Source organism: Melanerpes formicivorus, unplaced genomic scaffold (genome assembly GCF_026170545.1).
Source record: "Melanerpes formicivorus ecotype bairdi unplaced genomic scaffold, bMelFor1.0.p_v2 SCAF_179, whole genome shotgun sequence".
NCBI classification, from domain to species: Eukaryota; Metazoa; Chordata; class Aves; order Piciformes; family Picidae; genus Melanerpes; species Melanerpes formicivorus.
Genome location: NW_027142531.1, coordinates 29,484 through 39,191, shown reverse-complemented (window position 1 = coordinate 39,191; position 9,708 = coordinate 29,484). Strand labels below are relative to the sequence as shown.

At 54.9% G+C, this 9,708-nt stretch overlaps 1 long non-coding RNA gene across 3 annotated transcripts; it reads left to right on the top strand.

Annotated features, from left to right (window-relative positions):
* The first annotated feature begins 249 nt into the window (after nucleotides 1-249).
* Nucleotides 250-6,981, top strand: LOC137457445 (uncharacterized). Of its 3 annotated transcripts, none has more exons than XR_010991261.1 (7): nucleotides 250-290; nucleotides 2,221-2,299; nucleotides 4,041-4,202; nucleotides 4,296-4,374; nucleotides 5,380-5,884; nucleotides 6,433-6,602; nucleotides 6,847-6,981. It is a non-coding gene; the product is annotated as an uncharacterized lncRNA (long non-coding RNA). The 3 variants fall into 3 exon arrangements; XR_010991260.1 differs by lacking the exon at nucleotides 250-290 and adding an exon at nucleotides 931-986; XR_010991259.1 differs by lacking the exon at nucleotides 250-290 and having other exon boundaries at nucleotides 1,653-2,299.
* The last annotated feature ends 2,727 nt before the right edge of the window (nucleotides 6,982-9,708 follow it).

The following is a 9,708-nucleotide window of genomic DNA, read 5'->3' as shown; positions in this document are numbered from 1 at the left end:
CCCCCCCAGCGTGGCACCGCCCCCCCAGCGTGGCACCGCCCCCCCCAGCGTGGCACCGCCCCCCCCAGCGTGGCACCGCCCCCCCCAGCGTGGCACCGCCCCCCCCAGCGTGGCACCGCCCCCCCCCAGCGTGGCACCGCCCCCCCCCCAGCGTGGCACCGCCCCCCCCCAGCGTGGCACCGCCCCCCCCAGCGTGGCACCGCCCCCCCCAGCATGGCGCCAGATGCTTTAAAGTGGCTCAGTGCAGGAGTGTGGCTGGTAGAGGTTGGAGCTCTTCTGCTGTGTCCCAGGTCAGTGCCAGTCTCTGCTGCTTTGGGGGGTTTCTCTATAGCAGCCGCTGGAGCTGCGCGGGGCTTGGGGGGGTGGCCACCGGCGGGGCAGCGCGGGGCTTTTGGGGGGGGGAGGGAGGCGTGTCCGGGCTTGGCCGGCGGGGCTCTGCGGGGGTGGCGGCTGCTGCCTCAACCGTACCCAGAGGCCCCGTGGGAGCTCAATGCTGCCACCCGGTGTGTAATGGCCGGCAGTGCAGCCGTGCCGCGGCGTGTGCCGCCCCGGGGGAGCTCAATGCTGCCACCCGGTGTGTAATGGCCGGCAGTGCAGCCGTGCCGCGGCGTATACCGCCCCGGGGGAGCTCAGTGCTCAACCCGGTGTGTAATGGCCGGCAGTGCAGCCGTGCCGCGGCGTATACCGCCCCGTGGGAGGTCAGTGCTCAACCCGGTGTGTAATGGCCGGCAGTGCAGCCGTGCCGCGGCGTGTGCCGCCCTGGGTGAGCTAATTTCTGCAGCCTAACTGCGCTGAATGCTCGAAAATTCTTAGGGGAAGAGCGGAGGGCGGAGAGCTTGACTCGAGCGTCGCTATGGATCCGGCGCCTGCGCCCTAGCCCGGCTCTGCTCGCGCCAGGGGGGCAGCGTCCCGGTGGTCGCTATGGACACGGCGCCTGCGCCGCAGCGGGTCCGGTCCCGGTGTCGCTGCCGGCCCGGGACTCCCAGGTGTGTTCCTTCCGGCGTCTGAAGGTGGTCTGGGGCCATCGGCAGGGCTTTTGGGGGTGACGGAGGAGGTCTTGGGGACACCTAAAAGGGTCTGGGGATACGTAAAGTTCTCGTGGGGCCATCGGAAAGGGTCAAGGGTCGTGGGGAGGCAGCTGGGCACCTCCGACGGACCCTTTGGGAGGTCTCTGCAGGCTCCCGTGGGAGCTGGGGGTGTCTCGGGGTGGGTTTGGGTTTGGGTTTGTGCTGCAAACAGCGTTGATAATGACTTAGAGAAAGACACACAAGAGACTCAGTAAGTCTCTTGTATCGTGCTTCTATTCTGGCGCCTGACACAGGTAGGATCATTTCAAAAGAGCTGTGTGTCTTCAGAGAGGTTTGGGCAAACTTTTATACAAAAAGTTATCTGTCTATAATGACAGAGGTCCAGATGCTGCCTATCTATACAAAGCTTATCTATCTAAAAGAGCAGAAGTACACATATCATGCAGGTGTCCTTTGTCTTATCCAAAAGAGCATCTTGTCCAAGACTAACAGAAGTGAATCACTGACAAATCCTGTTATTCCTTCTCTATCCAAAGGCTGTCTGCCAGCCCCTCTCCCCCTCCCTGCGTCCCAGCATTTCAGCTAACAAGCGGAAAATTCTTATCAACTCTGTGGTTCTGTTAATGAGACTTTTCTGTTCATCAGTTCCCCCCTTTCTCACAGCCAACAGTATATTCCTATACTATATTTTCTTAAGGCAAACTTTGGACCTAGGCTTTCTGAGCTATCTTTCCCATGCTGACACTTGTGGAAGGTACTCTCAGATGTAGTCACCCAGTCTGATGCCCCCCAAGTCCAATTCATTGAGGCTTCCCCAAATAAAGGGGTCCTCATTTGGCCTCGAGGAAGTTCAGTGCATATCCAACAGTTAGAGAGATTAGTTTGCAAAGCCAATTCTTGCCTAACGTGTAAGTACATATTGCCTTCCCATCCCTCAATTTCCTTGCTGTGCTGCAAAGATTTTGATAGGAAGTTCTAGGTATTAACTACAGCCAGGGCAATCCTTCAAGTGCCCTAGGAATGCAGTGAAAACCTTTTGGGAATTGTTCCTGCTCTGGTACTCCTCAAGCTATGAGGAGCTCTTCAGGGCAGCTCCAAGGTTAGGTTTGGATTCTCCTGGAGTCTCACACAGAACGAGTCTCACGATTCCAGTGGTCTCATTTCATAGCTGCATTTTCTTCTCTCTGCCTAGGTGACAGGACGACCTCACTAATGAAGAGAGATAGCCTGAGCTCTGCAGGAACCTTGAACCCAAGCAGCCAGTGCCTTCTGTGAGTACTAGCTGTCCTTGCTCAACGTGGAAGTAGTTGAGAGCTGAAGCCAGACCACGCCATAATTCCCTCAGCTTCCTCTTCTGCAGATTAAACAGTCCCAGTTCCTTCAGCCACTCCTCGTAAGGCTTGTTATCCAGACCCCTCACCTGCTTTGTGGCCCTTCTCTGGACTCACTCTCTCACAAGGGGTGTCCTGGGGAACACCACTTGTGCCCGGCCGGCCACCGGCTGGGTTTAACTCTGTTCCCCACCGCTCTTGGGGCCCAGCCATCCATCCTGTTCTGCTGTCCAGCAGTCCCTTTGAAAAACAATCCATCTGAAAAAAGAAGTAGCAGAGAAGGAAAGCTGAAGCTGCAAGGATTGCAGTCCCCTCAGTTCTGGTTGTAGCCAGGTGGGGGTTGGTCTCTTCTCCCAGGCAAGCAGCACCAGAACAAGAGGACACAGTCTCAAGCTGTGCCAGGGGAGGTTTAGGCTGAATGTTAGGAAGAGGTTTACAGCTTGGCCGAAGACTCTTCTGATCCCTGTCTTCTGGTCGTGACCAGCAGCGTGCACGGGTGGCCAAGAAGGCCACTGGCAACCTGGCCAATATCAGGAACAGTGTGGCCAGCAGGAGCAGGGAGGTCATTCTGCCCCTGCACTTGGCACTGGTTAGGGCACACCTTGAGTCCCGTGTCCAGTTCTGGGCCCCTCCGTTTAAGCAAGACGTTGAGTTGCTGGAAGGAGTCCGGAGAAGGGCAACAAAGCTGGGGAGGGGTTTGGAGCACAGGCCTGTGAGGAGAGGCTGAGGGAGCTGGGGTTGCTTAGCCTGGAGAAGAGGAGGCTCAGGGGAGACCTTCTTGCTCTCTGCAACTCCCTGAAGGGAGGTTGTAGCCAGGTGGGGGTTGGTCTCTTCTTCCAGGCAAGCAGCACCAGAACAAGAGGACACAGTCTCAAGCTGTGGCAGGGGAGGTTTAGGCTAGAGGTTAGGAAGAGGTTCTGCACAGAGAGAGTGATTGCCCATTGGAATGGGCTGCCCAGGGAGGTGGTGGAGTCACCATCTTTGGAGGTGTTCATGAGGAGACTGGATAGGGTGCTTGGTTGCATGGTTTAGTTGATTAGGTGGTGTTGGATGATAGGTTGGACACGATGATCTTGAAGGTCTCTTCCAACCTGGTCCGGTCCATTCCATTCCAACACCATCTAATCAACTAAACCACGGCACTGAGTGCCTCATCCAGTCTCTTTCTAAACACTTCCAGTGATGGTGACTCCACCACCTCCCTGGGCAGCACATTCCAAAGGCCAATCTCTCTTTCAACCTGCTCTATTCTATTCTATGAAGACCTTCTTCCTAACATCCAGGTTTAATTGGTGAGAGCAACAGACTTGGTTGCTGCCACCCGCTGCTAAGGGGTCTGAGTGGCCCCCAAATGGGGTTTGGAGGCAGGTAAAGGTTTCTTTTGGCATGTGAAGGGGTTTTGTGGGCATCTAGAAGGGGTGTGGAGCCCCCTGAAAGGGTCTGGGATAGTGTCAGGGGGTTCTGGGCTGGTCTACCAGCGGGTCTGGGGACATTAGAAGCGTCTGGGGGTACCTAAAACGGAGCTGGGCGTATCAGATGGGGGGTTTGGGTGCATCCAAAGGGGTTTTGTGGGCATCTAAGTTGGGGAGTCTGGGGGGGTCCTGAAGGAGTTGGGGGGTTCTCCTCAAGCTATGAGCAGACACACAGACAGTTGTTAACGGACTTTCTTTGATCATTCCAGGACTGGTGTGCTGGGACTGGCAGGATCTTCCTGAGCTGTCCACGTACAGTTTCTGTCGACACTCTTCAGCTCGTACATCCGGTTTGCTGACAGAGGGTGTGGGGTTTGTGGGGCCCGGCAGCGAGACTTTTCCAAAGAGGAGCTCTTCAGGGCAGCTCCAAGGTTAGGTTTGGATTCTCCTGGAGTCTCACACAGAACGAGTCTCACGATTCCAGTGGTCTCATTTCATAGCTGCATTTTCTTCTCTCTGCCTAGGTGACAGGACGACCTCACTAATCAAGAGAGATAGCCTGAGCTCTGCAGGAACCTTGAACCCAAGCAGCCAGTGCCTTCTGTGAGTACAAGCTGTCCTTGCTCAACGTGGAAGTAGTTGAGAGCTGAAGCCAGACCATACCTTAATTCCCTCAGCTTCCTCTTCTGCAGATTAAACAGTCCCAGTTCCTTCAGCCACTCCTCGTAAGGCTTGTTATCCAGACCCCTCACCAGCTTTGTGGCCCTTCTCTGGACTCACTCTCTCACAAGGGGTGTCCTGGGGAACACCACTTGTGCCCGGCCGGCCGCCGGCTGGGTTTAACTCTGTTCCCCACCGCTCTTGGGGCCCAGCCATCCATCCTGTTCTGCTGTCCAGCAGTCCCTTTGAAAAACAATCCATCTGAAAAAAGAAGTAGCAGAGAAGGAAAGCTGAAGCTGCAAGGATTGCAGTCCCCTCAGTTCTGGTTGTAGCCAGGTGGGGGTTGGTCTCTTCTCCCAGGCAAGCAGCACCAGAACAAGAGGACACAGTCTCAAGCTGTGCCAGGGGAGGTTTAGGCTGGATGTTAGGAAGAAGGTCTTCATAGAATAGAATAGAGCAGGTTGAAAGAGAGATTGGCCTTTGGAATGTGCTGCTCAGGGAGGTGGTGCCCAGGGAGTCACCATCACTGGAAGTGTTTAGAAAGAGACTGGATGAGGCACTCAGTGCCGTGGTTTAGTTGATTAGATGGTGTTGGAATGGAATGGAACGGAATAGAATAGAATAGACCAGACCGAGTTGGAAGAGACCTTCAAGATCATCGTGTCCAACCTATCATCCAACACCACCTAATCAACTAAACCAAGCAACCAGGCACCCTATCCAGTCTCCTCCTGAACACCTCCAAAGATGGTGACTCCACCACCACCCTGGGCAGCCCATTCCAATGGGCCATCACTCTCTCTGTGCAGAACCTCTTCCTAACCTCTAGCCTAAACCTCCCCTGGTGCAGCCTGAGACTGTGTCCTCTTGCTGGGCCTGGTGATGATCAAAGTTCTTTTCCAAGCTGCTTACTCCTGTTTGGTTTTATTCTCCTGCATGAATTGTCAGTTCAAAGCACTCGAGAGAAATGGTGTGATGGCTGTGCTGCCAAGCATCAGACTGGGGACCGAAAGACAACCTCCTGTGGATCGATGTACCGGGATATTCCAGGAACCTCTGTGCTGCCACAGACCTGGACTTAAACTCGTTCCAGATGCCGCGGTGTGTTCCGCATGACAATCGCACTCGGCACGTGAAGAGTGGCCAAGAGACTTCCCTTGTTTCCTTTGTGGAAGGCTTTTGTGTGTCCCCCGGCCCCGGGGGCCGTGTTCCTCTCGGGCAGGCTGCGGACGAGGCTGCCCTCGGCAGCAGGCGTGCCGCAAGCGGAGCGGCGAAGCTGTGTTCCTGGCAGTTCTCTCTCCGCCTGGATCAGGACGAAGGTGCCGGCCGACAAGGACTTGCACTGACACAGGGTCAGAGAGCTGAGAGCACCAAAGGGTTTAATTGGTGAGAGCAACAGACTTGGTTGCTGCCACCCGCTGCTAAGTGGCCCCCACGTGGGGTTTGGAGGCAGGTAAAGGTTTCTTTTGGCGTGTGAAGGGGTTTTGTGGGCATCTAGAAGGGGTGTGGAGCCCCCTGAAAGGGTCTGGGATAGTGTCAGGGGGTTCTGGGCTGGTCCACCAGCGGGTCTGGGGACATTGGAAGCATCTGGGGGTACCTAAAGTGGAGCTGGGTGTTTCAGATGGGGGGTTTGGGTGCAACCAAAGGGGTTTTGTGGGCATCTAAGTTGGAGAATCTGTGGGGGTCCTGAAGGAGTTGGGGGGTTCTCAGTGAGGTTTTGGAGTCTCTATGGAGTCCCTGTTGTATCTTGGGTCTGCTGTGGGATTGGTAGTGACTGGGTGCTCCGGTTTTGGTGGCTCCAGGGCAGCAGGTACCCACAGGGCTGTGCCTTGCTTTATGTTCCCCAGCTGTGGGCCAAGCAGGAGCCCCAGGGGAAGGGAATTTCAGCATGTGGCGGGTGATAGTGGAGGCGACTTCCTGACAAAATGGCTTTGGGGGTTTGGTTAGGTCTTGTTTTTATGGTTGACTCACTCTTGCTTTCTTTCCTTTTTTTTCAGGGAGCTTAACTGCTTTGCCTGAGGACCAGTTGCAGATTTGTATTCGGCCTCAGCCACAAGCCCTGACACGGAGCGGGGTGCTTTGGTGTCAGAATGTGGAGCTGTTGGAAACCCAATTGCTCACTGAAAAAAAGAAAAGGAATAATTTGTCATAAAAAAATCCCCACAGTTCCTGTAAGCTTTCGAGTTCCTACTTAATAATATAAAGCAGTTTGTGGTTTGGTTGGTTTGGTTTTTTTCTTGTTGTGCTGCAAAGATTTTGATAGGAATTTCTAGGTATTAACTACAGCCAGAGCAAGCCTCTACTTGCCCTGGGAACGCAGTGAAAACCTTTTGGGAATTGGTTCTGCTCTGTTACTCCTCAAGCTATGAGCAGACACACAGGCAGTTGTTAACAGAGTTTCTTTGTGCATTCCAGGTCTGGTGTGTTCAGACCGGCAGGATCTTCCTGGGCCATCCGATTACGGTTTCCGTTGACACTTTTCAGCCCTTACATCCGGTTTGCCGACAGAGGACGTTGGTTTGTGGGCCCTGGCAGCGACACTTTTCCAAAGAGGAGCTCTAAGGCCAGCTGCAAGGTTAGGTTTGGATTCTCCTGGGGTGCCTGTGCTTGAAAGCCCCCCAGAGGCCGTGCAGAGTGGTGCTCGCAGTAGCTCTGTGCAAGTCTGCCGTGGGCTCAGGAGGCCAGTATCTAGAGAGAGGGAAGGACAGAGACACTTCTAAGACAGTTTTAAAGAAATAATTATGAGAAGAGGCAAATTAATTCTGGGGACTCATGTGATATATCTGTTCAAGAGAAAAAAAAATGAAGGAGGTTTCTGACCATAACCAGGCTGACAAAGCACAGTAATGTGGTTTCCTATGGGATTCAACTCCTCCTGCATTGCACAGGACACTTCAACAGCTGTCCTGACAAGCTCTAAGTAATGAACTTAATCCACCCTGTGCGAGCAATGGGGCAAAAGATTACAAAATCCATGTATGCAGTTGAGATGTGTTACGTTGGGACGCCCAGGATACAGCTCATCAAGCTCTCCTAGTGTTTAGACGCAAGATGGAAGAAGGAAGGGGGAAGACAGAGCAGAAGGTCTATTTAAATATGAAACTCCTAGGCTGAAAGAAAAGAAAAACATTTTAAAGAGCACTCAGTGAGACTCTGTCACCAGCATAGCTAATCACAGAATCACTGAGTGTTAGGGGTTGGAAGGGACCCCAAAATAGCATCCGGTCCAACCCCTGTGCCAGTGCAGGATCACCTGGGGCGGGTTTTGAATGTCTCCAGAGACTCCACTAACTCTCTGGGCAGCCTGCTCCAGGGCTCTGGCACACACAGTGAAAAGGTTTTCCCTTCTGTTCCTGTGGAACTTCCTCCTTTTATTCGTCGGACGCAGCGAAGCCGCTGGGTCGTGTTGCTGCGGCAAGGTGACCCACCCTGTAGTTCAGGGCCTGGGTCTGTGCCTTCATGGCAGCCTGTTCCCTTGGCACCCTGTCAGCTTAACAGCCCTGTGCTCGGGGTCTGTGTGACGAGTTGTGGAGCCCTCCATCCCCCTTCTGTCCCCAGCAGCAGCCCAAGGTCCCTGGAAGCAGGGCTGGGGAGGCTGCTTTAGGCAGCTAACAGGAACCAACCTTGCCTGGCCCTTAGGGGGCTGAGGTCAGTCCCTGGGCTCCTGAAGAGGTGGTGTTGCGCTGCTGCCAGGAGGGCCGGCCCGTAGGTGGGGCACGGGCCAGAGCCTGTGGCTCTCTGTGGGGCTTTTTGGGAGTGCTGCTGAGGCCTCACTCTGTCCTGTTGGCATCCTTTGTCAGGGTAGCCAGATCCTAGGCCTGATGTCTGTCGTTAGCTCAATCGCAGAATTTGCTCGTCTGCTGTTCCTGTCCGTAAATTTTTGCCAGTGCTTCTGTAATAAAAAGGTTTTTATTTCTCCTGTAACTTGCAAGCTGGTGACCTCCTTAGGAGCACCACTGTGTTGTTCACAAAGTTCTTTGCTGTTGCAAAGCTGGGAGAAGTGTGAGGTTCAGCTGATGAAGTTTCTCTCTTTAGGGGTGTCTGCTCAGCCGTCCTCTTCCTGGATCTCGGAGCTTTGTCTCTCCCTGTTTGCGGTGCCCCGACAAGGACTTGTGCCGACACATCCTCGGGAAGCTGAAACCACCAAAGGGTTTAATGGGTGAGAGCAAAGCTCAGCTGTGTGCTGAAGCTGCAAACCTTGCCCAGAAGGCTGTCCCCGGCTCGGGGTGATAAAAAGAACAGGAGCGTAGCCGCTCGGCTGTCTTTCCTTCTGTGATGCCACAGCGGGGTGGGCGAGGATACAGCAGAGGAGCAGTGAGGGAGGGGTGAGGGCAGCCTCCCACAAAGGCTGCTTGCAGACCTGAAATGCCAAATGTTTGAAATGCCAGGACGTTCTTGGAGGGGAGGGAAAGCCCCGGGCAAGTGTAAGAGTGAGTGTGAGGTGTTCCAGCAGAGGAACAGCGGTGCTGCTTATTGAGAGATTGCAGAAGGGCAGTGATTTGTGTGCAGAAAGGCCTTGACGTGACCCCCCTCTGTTCTGTAGAAAGGCTTCTAGAGGAGAAAAGCACATCCTGAGCAGAGCCACGGGGGGGTGTGGGGTGTGGTTTGAAGCAGAAATAGCAACTGTCTCTCAATTAAAACAGTGGATTGTCTTTCGTGTGTGTGTGTGGTGTGCTGTTTTTTCATTGACTGGAAAAAGCTCTGCAGGGAGACCAGCTGATCTGCTCCCGAGGCACAGCAGCACCGGACCTGCTGAGCGCTGGGGGCCTGTTAAGGAGGGTCTGCTGTCATCTGAAGTGGGCTTGGGGGTATGAAAGGGGAATTTGGGGGCATGTGAAGGGTTCTGGGAGCATCTAGAGGTGTCTGGGGACCTCTGGAGGGGCTCCTGGGTCATGTCTGGAGGGTCAGGGAGGAGTGGGGGGGTCTGTGCCTCAGTGTGGTTTCGGGGTCTCTGTGTCAGGTCCCCACAGCGTGTGGGTTGCTGTGTGGCACTGCTGGAGTCTCGGTGTCCCTAGCGCCCCTGGCTCTTCTGCTCACTGCTCCCACCTTGTGGGCACGGCCAGGTACTGCTTGCTGTCGCCTGCTGCCAAGGGTGTGAGTGGCCTCTGCAGGGAGGCGCAGAGAGGTATTCTGGGGCGTCTAGAGGGGCTTTGTGGGCATCGAGAGGTGTCTGGCGGCCTCTGGAGGGTCTCCGGGGGGGGTCTCTGGAGGGTCCTGAAGCAGCTGAGGGGGCGGGGAGTGGTGGTGTTGTGTTAGAGGTCTCGGGGGGGTTCCAGG